This window comes from Patiria miniata, unplaced genomic scaffold (genome assembly GCF_015706575.1).
Source record: "Patiria miniata isolate m_02_andy unplaced genomic scaffold, ASM1570657v1 HiC_scaffold_4, whole genome shotgun sequence".
Lineage (NCBI taxonomy): Eukaryota > Metazoa > Echinodermata > Asteroidea > Valvatida > Asterinidae > Patiria > Patiria miniata.
In genome coordinates this window covers 9,387,174-9,400,610 of record NW_024037071.1, presented here as the reverse complement: position 1 = coordinate 9,400,610, position 13,437 = coordinate 9,387,174, and the positions used below count along the sequence as shown (strand labels likewise).

The following is a 13,437-nucleotide window of genomic DNA, read 5'->3' as shown; positions in this document are numbered from 1 at the left end:
TGGGTAGCGGCCATCGTGCTGAGAAAGTATTTAAATATAAATGATGTGTCATCTCACTAGTGCTGAACATCATACCTGTAGTTACAGGTAATAGCCTATTATTGGTTTGTAAAAAAAAAGTTAAATTTGATTTTGAGTCTGTTTCGTGGTTACTTTAAGGGTCCACGTAACAGTTGTTACAGCTGAAACTTGTCCTCGCTTTTACGAAGTTAACCATTATTTAATGTGCTTGTCCTACTTGAGTACATCGTGTAAATGGGGACGTTGATGAGAATCCCTCTTCTTTGATCAAGAACGTGTAAACATATTGAGGACGTCACCAATGATGAATTTGTATTCTAAAAAAATTACAGCTGCCTGCTGCCAAAAATAGTCTGAGGATGAGGCGTTCACCAACGTCTGATACATCCTAACATGCACATTTTATGCGACCCCGCGCGCCGGCCAATCGGAGTCGAATTTAGAAATTATGACGTTATTTCGATCAGAAATGTTGACTTAAAGCTGTTAATTGGTCAATTTGGCTGCTGGCAATGTTTTCGTAATACAACAACGGATAACCAAAGACCCGATAGAAGACGCCCGCTGAATGGTTAGAATCTCGAGGTCAAGACGCAGTCTTGTTTTGCATAATTAATCGCCGAATCTGCGCAAATATCATGGGGATATGGACTACCAAAATGTATATAATTATAAACACCAGAGAGCTTACGATGGGACTCTTCGGTTGACACCACAATACAAACAAGGCTGTGTTTGTGCTATAGGGAATTTATCTCTTTTTTAAGTACGTAGTTAAGTATCTGCTACTTTTGTAGCATTTTTTTTTCCAAATTACCCCAAATCTTATAACAACGTGATGAAGTTTGAACTCAGCGGCTACTATAGTAAAGACAGTTTGAGAAAACAGTAGAAACGTATACGCACAATTCTTAGGGGAATTCCGTAGCTATAACGCACAGAAAAAGGTATACCCGCGGGCATACTTTTTAAAACCAGCTTTATAATGATTGTTTTCTTCAGAATGACACCATTTCAGGCGGAATAATTTAAAGATTGTTTTATACCGTCCCTATCTTCACTTTGGGTAAGGTTTTTCTCACCGTCGGTAGGTCTGCATGTTTCCGGGTAACTATTCAACGTGTTCGTACGTGCCTTTAATGCCGATGTTTCAACTCATGTTGTGAAAAACCTCGGTATCAAGTCAACGGAGAACGTGATTTACTCACATAGAGCATTATTGCGTCGCCTGATGATGAAAAGTGCGCTCAGTAATTTGTCTGCTTCACACGCACGTACGCTTCTTCCGTATTCGCTTGTCACCACGGGTATACGTCACCACAATATTTACCGGACCTTCCGAGTAGTGAAAAGTTCTTGAGTCATAGCTGTCACCAAAACGGCGTGGTGTGGCACGGATATAATATACACAAGCAATGTTTTTTTTTCTGCGACCCAGTTATCTCTTAGGGTTCACTGTGTTAACCGACACTTGATTTACTCCGTTGCTGCTTTTACCTCCTTTTAGAACCCATAATTTCTGCAACCAAAATAAAGGAAGTTAGTTTTTTATACAACCCCCCCCCCCAAAAAAAAAACACCCAAAAAATTGACTCTGTCCGGTTTCAGGGTTAGCTTCAGCTTCAATTTCTTTTTAGGTCCGTTTATTTGGGAGTTTCTCCTTTTAATATAGGTCCTCTTTCTGCTAGATGCTGGAGAATCGCATTTGTTAATGCGAAGATGGTTGTGTACGGAAGTGCATTCGGTTATTTTAATCAGTCAATTTATCTGGCAACTGAAGACAGAATCGAATGGAAACAAAACCGTTCTTTCAACACAGGGTCATACAGACAGTTATCGGGGGCGCATTAACAAGCCCAACGGATCCCTAGTCTGGTTCCCTGGCCCGAGGATCACCTGACGTCTCTTAATAGATCAAAGAGAACAGATTCGTCAGAATGCTAAAATTAACCAGACCAAAATATGCATATTGGATAGGCCTATGCATATTATGGTGACGTACCCGCGGTGACAAGCGAATACGGAAGAAGCGTGCGTGTGAAGCAGACAAGTTACCAGTTGATCCAAACCTTTTTGAAACAACTTAACAGATCCAAAAAGCATTTGAATAGAGCATGCGCAGTCGAAGTACTTACTCACGTGAGCGAAATGGTCCAATAGAAATCGCATATAACTTGGTATCCATGTTTTTGGACGAAGCTCTTGCTGCAGTGTTCGACATAACATGAGTCTCGATAGCAAACAAAATGGCTTGCTTCTCGTTATAGTTCGTACTCCCAAATTCAATGACGATTTTTTTTTAGCTCTTCAAAAGAATTACTGCCACGCGATGTGTTATTGGGTGTACAAAACGCCCTCAACGGTCCATGCACAAGTTATAGGTGGCGCCGTTTAGAATTACAATTTACCCAAACAAATCTAACCTGCAAAGTTATCAACAACAAATACAATTTGAAAATTGCAAAAACCGCAATGAAATACTCTAAAGGCTCCTCTGGTAAAACGATGATTAACAGTGATCCATCAAACATGAATTGTTTCTTTTTTTTGGTCAAACAGTTACGAGCGCGCTAAAGGTAATTAATAGTCCTGATAATAAATAATGTTTTCCCGCGTAATTTGCAACTTGTTGTCGACTTATTATAAACACAGAACAGGCGAGGAGGTCGGGGTGAACTTAAGGGATGATGCCGGAGAAATTTCCGAGTCACGTCACGCAAGAGGCCTGTTTACGAATGTAGACGTCAGATGCCCTGTAAGCATGTCTGTACTCAGGGGCTGTAAGCCTCGGGATTTGATGTGGCAGCTCCCCTAATACTCAGGGTCAATTGGTTTGGCCCGTCAGATGTGTACTAGCTGATAAATCCACCGTTGAAAAGCTGTTCATTTCTTTTAAACAATTTCGCATCACTAGATTTTGTTCTTCCTTTTTTTTAATCTTAAATCATTGATCTATCCGATTTCGTTTTATTTAAGAGTCTTTCTTTCTAAAGAAATCTTGCGCATTTGTTTTCTAATTTGCATGCAATTTTTGTTTTAGTTTACGACCTTTTAATTTGATGTCATTTCCGTTTATAGAGAAAGGGTTTTTCGAAAAAAATCAATAGCTGAGAAAACTAACCACTGCTTATACAGACGTTCAACCGGTTTGAATGAGAGCGACAGTGCGGCACTGTCACGACTACAGTTTTTTTTAAAAGACACAAATCGTCAATTTCAACTATCGTCAACCGAGGACAATACGCTCAATTCGCAATCGACAACTGAGGGTAAAGTGTGCAGTTTTGGGATATTTTATCACAAATAATGGTAGATAAGTACAGGTATTGGAAGAAACGAAGTTGCTTAAGGTTCGTCAGGATAGCAGTTTTGTCCAACACAATTCTTACACTGAATCTCACCGAAAACTGTTTTCTGTTATGGCTAACAACATGATAATCGATTTTTTTTGGCCGAAAGCAGCTACATGTATTTATCCCAAGTTCGACGTCATTGTCATTATCAATTAAACTGGACGCCTGAAAAACCCCTTGTTGACAAAAATACCATGAACTTTATAGAACTAAATATATGCACCTAATGAATTTCAAACATGGATGTCAAGAATCCTTCATTTCCAAGTTAAAATGAATAGGCCACTTATTATACTGATCGAAAACGAGTCGAAAGTGGAAAATGTCATCTCAAAATAAACAGATTCTTACAATAATATTAAGCACAAGTTAAATATAACTAAGTCAATATTTCCCCAAACCAAATGTTTCACATTCAACAAATTACAAATATTATCAAAGTCGAGTAAATACAGTTAAATGTGCATGAAATAGTACAAACATACCTTGGTATGACTGTGATTCAAATGAAGAACTCCATCACATCTTCATCCCAAGGTGCCAGTTGATCGTTTCCTCTATTACTCGTCAAACCGTCCAACCACAATCTGGTCGATTCTCTTCAAACGGGCGCGTATAAATACTAAGCGGGGCTGACGTCGCCGGCTGTCGGGGCACGACCACGCACCTGTGGGCTGACGGGGGCGCCGCGGATGCTGGGCATCTTCACCTGTCTGGCGAAAAGAGAGACACCCAAAAAATTGTGACTTTCAAGAAGTCTGCTTGTAAACAGCTGAGGATCAGTCTCGGCAAGTACTTTAAGCTCATTGATGATCGGGACTAGGCCTAACCCTCGCCCGAAGGAGCCTGGAATATACAGCTATAGCCCCGGGGGCCACGTCAACTAAATACCAAAATCTAAAGCTTGTTGAGAGAAAAAAATAAGGGAGAGGTAGATTGGGAGAAGAAAAAAAAATTATATCCTTATCAATCTGGATTGGAGACTACGAGTGGCACCTTGCTAGCTTGGGCCAGGCCGCTCCCTTCATGCCTCCACGCACGATAAGCCGAGCAGTGGACATACCCCAGGCTAGATATTATATCACAAAGTGTATACAAAGTTCAGCGTGACAGGTCAAGAAGTGAGATGTTGGACGGCCGAGTCGGAAGTCCACTGACGGATGGGGCTCATTACCTTCTTTTTTTCCCGGTGAATTCCAGCTTTGAGAGCGCTGACAGAAAGACGCGAGGAAAATATCCCGCTGCAAGTGCAAAGCACGCTATATCCGTGCACACGACAACAATGAAGACATGCGGGGGGGGGGATTTAAAGGGGCGCATTATTTTCAAAATTCACGACACTGCACTCATCCCGTAAGGCCAGAGCGGAATTTCCCACTGCGCATGCGCACACCAAGATCTGACATATTTTTGCAAACCAATTAAGGATTTATCAAAGTGCACAGACACTGTACGGAAGCCTTAAGCAACCTGTTAGGAGAAGATGAAGAAGACAAGTTCAGCGTTAGAGGTGGGAGGAAATCCCCGGAAGGACAGTCCGTTGAAAAACCACAGAATCAAGTAGGGACTGAAAACGCAATCCGCATGTCGTGGATTCGAACCCAGGTCATTTGCAGAGGTAGTCTAAGGAATATCCAAGGGGCTAAGATGTGCCAGCATATTCGGCGATTAAAACCCTTCTGTTGTCTGAACAGTCACAGAGAATAAAAAAAATCAATACTCTTCCCTGCCATGCCTTTTACACAGGCTAGTCATCAACAGTCAGTTCGTATTTCAAGCAAGCACTACTCTGTGACTAGTCAAGTTCAGTCAACAGACAAAAGCAGACAAGTGGTAGGCACAGCTGGCTTATCAGTCTCCTACGGTCAAAGCATAGCTGTGTAAAGTTACGTAAACAGTCACAGCCTGTCAATCCTGCTTTAGGTATCCTAGACACTCTTAACTGTTGAAAACGGTCACTTGATTGATTTTGACTGAAAGACAACTTGGCCCAGAATGTATGTTTGCATAGGAGGGATTTATGCAAAACAAGACTGCGTCTTGACCGCGAGATTCTGACCATTCGGGTATTCCGTAAATTTCTGATCGAAATGACGACACGTACAGTCTCTAAAGACCATCCCGATTGGCTGGCGCGCGGGGTCGCATAAAATGTACATGCTATCAAACGTTCGACCCGTGGCTCTGCCCACGTGAATGTCTGATCCTCAGACTAATATAGAGGTGGAGGGTAAAAGAAAGTACCACTCTGCCAACCTGGCTTGGTTTGCATACCAATACGTCAGAATCCTGTTCGACTTCTTTTTCTTCAATCGTCCGTCCTAAACAAGACTAAGAAGCTTGCATCACAATGTTCTTTTCTGAAAGCTTTGATCTGGAACGTTCCACGCAAAATTTCGCCGAGTGTGAGACCTACAACTTGAAGACCCACAGCACTTTACACTGACGAGAATTGACAACCGCAGTGATTAAAAAACTGCACTGCCCTTTGATCTCTGATGGACATAATTTGGAATCAAACCTGACAACATCATATGTCAGTGTTGTCGTCAAGTAAGACAAGCACAAGCCAGAGAATCCAACCAGATTACAGCTCCTGTCTGCGTCTGGGTTTCCTCAAGCTCAATGGTCCTGTAGTCACAAAAGAACCTCACCAACGAAACCCGTCGCGAAGCGCTACCACAAGCTTCGGTTAAGACACCTCCAGAAAAAGAGAGAAATGTCTCAATTTTCTTGAAAGAAACCACAATCAAAGGCGTGGCAGACCAGTTTATTAATCTCTGACATTTTTGGGCTATGGCAAAGTCTCCCAATTTTGATTTCGCCTCAAAGGTTCTCCCTGTTGTAAAAATATGCGCTGTCAGGACACGTGTGTTGAGTGTCATTCTCTTCCACACACTACAAGAATGTAGGTGGGTGCGGTGCACCAAGAAAGGGAGTTGGCCTGTGCTTGTCACTTGTCAGTTGTGCTTGCCATATATGTTCGCATGATGTCATCAACTACGGAGCTATTAAATAGCTAATAGTTTTACGCATCAACATGTCACTTCGAATTTCGAAATAGTTTCACAAATAACTTTGGCAAAAAAATTGCAAAAAAAAAACACGTGCAATATCAGTGACGTCAATTTACGCCATTGTAAAGCTTGGTCTTCTAAAACTTTCCCTGGCCGTCTTCAATCTAAAATTGTCCATTAACCTTTTCCTTTGCACCTTAGCGCAACAAACAACATGGATTGTTAATGTATGGACGTCACCGCTGTACCGTGTGAACTTAAAGCTCCCGTGTCGGAAACAACATACTTGCCACCGTGTTTTTGACACACGCCCACGCGGGCGTTCGCCTCGTAAACGCCGTCCATCCTCAGCCAGGTTTTCCCGCTGACGATGCTAGCTATAAAGACGCGAAAACCTTCTGACAAGATCGTAGCTGCTTAATTATAGTAAACATTCAACAGGCCTATCTGTCTATTACGGTATGTTTATTATTCCAATCCACGGGTCCTGGCTATATACGTGTACCGTCCCCCCAAAAAGAGAAGAAAAACAGAATTCCCACGTTTCCCTCCGTGCACTTGACGAGATATCAAAATAAACGTGAGATATTTGGAGAATTTACGTTATTTGCGATCATGGTCACTGGCCACACAGCCATGCGGCACGTAACTTATACAGCTCTCATCAAACTGCGGGGACTCGTAAATAACTGCAAGCTTTGTTTAAGTTTGCTCAGGTACGAATGAATCATCGCGCTATCTCTCACGCCATAACCTGTGACGTTGCTTTTGTGATCGCAGGTTTTTACAGGTGAATAAAATGTCAAATTCTGGCGTAAATTGTTCCCAGAATCCTGGCCGAAGTTGCTCAAGTCTGAAGGAAAAACAAACACCAAGTGACTTACTGAAAAAAACGTTAATATCACGACTAAAGCTGTTGAATTTGACTAAATTTACTTACATTATAACATACAGTCATTTTAGGGTCAAAATTGCCTTTCCATTCTTTACAACTTTGGCGTAATAATATTGCTTAGGCCGGGCCACAGTTAGTTTGAGGATCACACATTCACGTGGGTAATACCATTGTTGAACGTCTTATGCGACCGTGCGTGAATGGAAAAATCATCGCTTCGCATAATACGAGGTATGGGATAATACGAGGATTTGTTGATAGTCTACTTGAGCTCGTATATAACAGTGTTCGACTGTATAACTCTTCCTACAATTTAATCCCAAAGCTAATAAGGGCGCTTCCTCTTGAAGCGCTATAGCAGGCTTCTAGCAAAGTGCGTTTACACTTAATTAAAATTCAACGAGTATGATTGCAATATTTTTTTTAAAGTTTCATTTAAATGGTATGCCTCTTCCAGTACTAACACTTCTTATGTGATGCTCAGTATCGGATGGCTCGGCGACTGACCCAGCTAGTTTATTCCACTTATTTAGATTCGCCAACTTTGATGACGAAACAATTAACTGAAGATTGTCGCGATAGTACGAGTAGAGAAATGCAACAGTGTTGAACATTTCGGTAGAAAACTTTTAAGAACTGCATGTTGTACAAGGCCAGGCAAAGTCTTTTGCGCATGCTCTAAAAAGCGCAGCAGTTGGAAACTAAGATGAGCAGGTAGATCCCTTGAATGTATACAATGCAGGACTGCTGGCGAGTTTATCACTGTCCTGTGCCCTGAAAAAAAGTTCGGGCGAGGACCGTAATGGGTGACATGTGACGTAATTTACGCCTGCGCACTAATAGCAACGTGCGATCGCCTCTTGTCGAAATGCTGGTAAAAGTCATCACGAACTGGAACCGGGTCTAAATAGTCGACTAGAGCAGTCCAATCATCCTGCGTTCGAAGGAAGCTAGTCGAACTATTATTTAACTATATACAGTTCGCGCCCAAGCCTGCCCTACTGTCCACAGCGAACCACGTGGCAAATCAATCTGCGCGCCAAAAAAGAACAAGATAAATCCTGCAGCCAGATTCACACCGGAACGGCATGGGAGCGTGCCGGTGACTCGAACAAAAACAAACGGGGAGAGGTCCGCGGGGACCTCGGCCGACGAGTGACGGGCGTGATGATAGACATTGGAGTTGACATGACGGACAGCAGAGGGCGCGACTGGTAACGCTCGAGACATACTATTGGTGGAGTGGGAGGGGCTTCGAAGACAGCAAGCATGCATGTCACCGACGGTACGAATTTGTCGAAGCATTTGCAGTGACGGCAACAGGCATGGTCGTAATAGCAAAAGTTGGAAACAACATGGGGCAATATAATTCCCTGTTCAAAACTATATACACTTATACAGATTTATCGGAGTGCGCAGGTCAGGTATTTATCGAATTGCATTCTGGGACAGTTTGCGCTAACGACGAAGGACTTCGTAAGGCACAACCTGTCCCATAATGCATAGTAACACATACCTTCATCGCACATTTCCGGTCTGGCGGCTCTCACGGCTGTTTCAAAATGGGATGCGTTTGAATGATTCACCGAGACATGCGCCATCATGGGATCCGTTTTTTATGGGTACAAACTTCAGATCACCCTGTAGTGCTACATTCTTGTCATTCATAAGCAACACGCTCAATGGTTCAGTTCCCAATATATCTTTCAAGAAAGTCGTCAAACCTTCCGCTTAAGCGCTCTTTCCGATTATGGGATCTTTATCACAATCCCAGCGCCTTACCGTGCCGACTTGAAAAGGCTGAACCCGGGCCATGTATGCATCAATCTTACTATAAGTGCATCGAACCCGGAGTGCGTTGATGGAACTACATGTACATGCAGTTGCAGTTATCAACGTGCCGTCATGCTGGGACCGACTCGTTGTCTGAACAAGGCTATATTCTTCCATTTTAGAGATACAAGAAACATAAAGAGTCTGTAAACTACGCAGCCTACCTCTGATCCAGGTCAGAGTCAACCCTGCATCCAGGTGAGATTTGACCCGCCAATGCTCTGGGTTAAAAAAGAACAACTTTTTCGAGTCAAATTGAAACTTTTCCGGGTCAAACGACCCGAAAAAGTTAGTGAGAGAATGTCATTTTGACCCGGACAAGACATCGTCGGGTCAACTCGACCTAGATTTCGGTTGGAATCAGACCCAGAATCCGATCTTGTAAACGCGTGTAAAAATCGTAAAAAGTTAAAAAGGCCTGGAGTTACGCTCCCATGCAGCTAAATCTTTCGCAAAGAAAAGTTTCCTCTAACGAGGGGTGAAGGATTGAAACATCGGCCCCTCGAAATTTTAGGGTTCGAAAATTTGGCAGTCAGTTGCTGAGATGTTACTGAGACAAACAAAGTATTAGTGTTTGTGGTGTGACTGCGCACATTTTCCGAGAGACACATCGCATGAAGAAGTGTGCTTCCTATCTGTCTTGGTATTTCGTTTCCGGGCTATCGCGATAGTTCAAGTCCATCGGGTTCATGTCACACCCTTTGGTATTCCGGTCATTATTATCACCAACAAAATTACCCGACCCTGGAAAAGATATGCGAGTAAGCAGAACGGTTCTCATTTTCGATGATAAAAGGTCGATAACGTAAAAACAATTTTCCTTTGCTATATTTATAATTGTCCAAAGAATGCGAGCCTACATTTCTGAAATAGCATTTGTTAGACGGGCCTCTAATTCGAGAAGTGTGCATGTTTGTGGGAAATAAAGATAAATCCTGGTGTATTGTTTTGTTCAGTCAGTTCAGTTTTAAACCGTTATTTTTGTCATCTATCACTGCCAACACTCAAAATATAACAAATAAAATAAACCAAAAAAAACACACTTTTAAAAATCTCGGGTCAAATCGGGGTCAGTTTTGACCCGATAATTTCCCGGAGTCAAACTGGCACTTCTGTTGTGAGACACTTGTCTTGGCCATTTTGACCAGGAAAAGTGTCGTTTGACACGAGCAACTGTCATTTTGAGACAGAAGTGTGTCAGGTCAAATCGGACCCAGATTCAGGGAAAGTACGTTTAATGCAAATAAAGCATGGCGTATCTTGGGGTTTATTCTTATAGCTGCAGATGTGCAATGATGATGTTCTTTCGGCAATTTATTTAGGCCTTTATAAAGCCCCAGACAAGTAACACTATGCTCGATGGAAAATTTTGCTTGATAATACAGCGGAGTTTGTTTAATAATGCCTAATTCTAAAAGTTGTGTTATAAGCGATTCGGATCATAATACGCGAAGGCAATATCATTTTTGAAAAATAAAAATGCTATTATGTTTTCGAAGTGGAAAAACATTGCAGAGGGAAATGCTCAAACTAATACTGAGCATAGCAGAAAACGTTTTGAACCATGACCGGGTGAAGTGAATTGCATTCATTAAGCTGCATGTCAAATCCAAGAAGCTGGGGTATAATAATAATCATCAATAAATATTATAAAAAACCTTGAAAAGCTTTAAAGGATTCCTCGTTAATTCGAAGAAACTGTTCAATAATGTTGCCAAAAGCAGTCACTCAAAAGGCTGCATTTTATTTTTGAAAGGCATAAAAGTATTAGTGCTTTCTGTATAAATGCTTGTACGAAAACGTTAATGTGCTCATTGGGCTACACAGAACCAAAAGAAAACCATAGTCACAGCTATAAGCGTGGTGCCGAGTGTGGCGAGTCAAAATTAGTCGACTTAATAATGAGGGATTTTTTTCACCCTGGCGAGACTTTTCCAGAAAAATGGGAAGTCACTTCGTCACTTCCCGGAATTAGGGCGGTTCCCTTTGGGCTTAGGCTACTTCTAAACCGGGAAAACACATTTCCTAAACAGAAGAGAAATTCATGTAGCAATTCAATGTCTTACTAGGCAATGGAGAATGGACTATACAAAGCACCGCGGAAGAGAGGAACATTTGAAGACAAATTTAAATTCTCAGAGTTTAACGCAAACAAAATTAAGACGTAAGTGAAAGGCAAGTGTACAACAACTAACTTTCACGTTGAGGTTTTTGTTTTGTTTTTATAAAAAAGAGCGAGTCTTCCCTTCATGTATAGACCTTATGCGTTAAGGCAGAGTCAGAGGACAATGGTTTTGTAAACCTTTTGTGCGTTCAGCGTTAATAGATTCAAATAATTGCTCTGAGACACCCACAACGAGGTCTATTTTAAGTCCAGAAAAAAGCTCTTCAAATTTTGAACAGGTTGGTTCGAAACCGCTCCCACTGAGAATCCCAAATCTTTGTTTCCCCCTTGACAACTGTTGCAAGGTGGAAGTTTCGAGAGGTACAATCGGGTAAGAAAAGAATCACGTGTGCCACGTCCATTTTAAAAGATACCCCCTCCCATTTGCCTCTTTAAGGTCCACCCATCCACTCGCCCATTGACCCAGCACTAAAGCGATCCGAACTAAAGCTCTGACAGGTTTGACCGTTCCTTCCTCCATGGTTTGACAGGCAGTGTAAATATGTCATGCGTGAAAGAACTAGCGCAATCTCCAGCCAGGTAAACCCATATCGTCCATGCTTATAGAAAACCTGAACCTTGAAGAAATTGATTATACCTGTTCCCCATGGCATATTCAACTCAATTCAATGATTATGCAAAAGTCAAACAATATCAGTATTTCTCGTACTTCTTCAATGAACAATCGACAACACCAGATTCATTGTCACATAAAAATTAAACGCTTTGAATAAAAAAGCAATGCCCAATGCAATACGTATAAAAAGATTATACTCACCCTTTTGTAGAATGTTGATGTCTAGGCCTAACTAATCAGCACATTCGTAGAGGAGATATCATCCAAAAGAAACAATAAAGTTTAGTCCAAGCTTCTCAAACGACGAATTAACGAAAGAAGTCCGAAGAAATCACCGTGTACCTCCCGAAGTCATAATGAGCAAGAAGCGGAAACGCTGAGCCTTTTTATACCCATGCCCCTGCCCGGCCGAAAGCGTAACTGCGGGAAGCGGCACACGCCTAGTTACCCGCGATTGTCACTCACACGTCAAAGAAAGACCCGTCAAAACACCTCACTAGACACTATGGGCCCTGGCTGGCTAAAGGCACACGCAACATCACCCATCGTTGTGTAGGCGTTAAACATTCCGGGTTTTATCGGAGGATTCGGTAAACAGTAAGTTACATCCGGCTTGGAAGTGATTTAACCATTGAACTTGAGGGCTTCTATTCTTCGTAGTAGTAAGCTATCAGCAGAGAGAGTGATTGGTGGTCGGGTATTGGTGGGCAACCACTGCTGCCCAGTGGGTAGGAATACACGCTATTATAATCTTCCCTGGAGCCGCGGGTACCAGCGGCTGTTGGTAGGAAGTGACACGTGATGGCTGGCATGATTGGCAGACTGACGGGTACAGTGCTGTGGGTGGCGTGAACGCGGGACGTCTCGCAAAGCTGTCAATAAACAGCTTGCTGAGAGAAGAGTATAGACGTCATCGGGACCAAAAAATAAGATCGTCAGAATGAACATGATTCTTAACCACCACTCAAATCTTGCATTAGAAGAGGTCTCATAGACGTTGCAGCACTTTACTTTCCATCTGTGATTGATGTAACGGCGATATTGAACTTGATAACATTAAACGGCCGACATACGCAATGTGTAGAAGTATACACAAATGTCCAAACTGTTATCGTTAACACTTCAAGTCCAAACCACTCTCACACACACCAAAAAAAATATGCGAAGAACGGGTCTCAAGATTTCATCCTTATACCGAACGGTGTGCTTAAAACCTCTACATCAAGTCTTTTACTGACGCGTATTATGAAGCAATGTCCACCTCCCCCGCGGGTTTGATATGACAGCGGCCCAACCCGTGTTTTTCAAGCCCTAAGTACTCGATCAACGGGAGTTCCTACGGTTCCTTGTCACTCGTCTGGCACGGAGCCCATTGAGTGCTGTACGGAGAATGGAAGGCCTAGGCCTGGCCAGGTCTTTTCAGTATCCGTGGAGCCGAAGGCAGTAAACACAATTAGTAAACTCTCCAAAAATAAGTGACTTAAGGAAAATGTTAAAGTATAATTACCAGTTTTAATTCCCCAAGTTGTACTAGTTTATAATATAGAAAATTCATTATATTTTCAATAATTAAAGTG

At 42.2% G+C, this 13,437-nt stretch overlaps 1 protein-coding gene across 3 annotated transcripts in view; it reads right to left on the bottom strand.

Moving 5' to 3' along the window:
* The window catches only part of LOC119739704 (matrix metalloproteinase-21-like), a 54,822-nt gene that overhangs the window by 28,904 nt on the left and 12,481 nt on the right, over positions 1 to 13,437 (bottom strand). The window contains exons 1-2 of one of the 3 annotated variants that reach the window (XM_038214728.1): positions 12,062 to 12,373; positions 3,860 to 4,087 (exon numbers count right to left, since the gene is read on the bottom strand). The gene's annotated coding sequence lies outside the window, so the exon portion shown is untranslated. Of the gene's footprint in view, positions 1 to 3,859; positions 4,088 to 12,061; positions 12,374 to 13,437 lie in introns of those variants that run through there. The other 2 variants (XM_038214730.1, XM_038214729.1) reach the window with 2 other exon arrangements.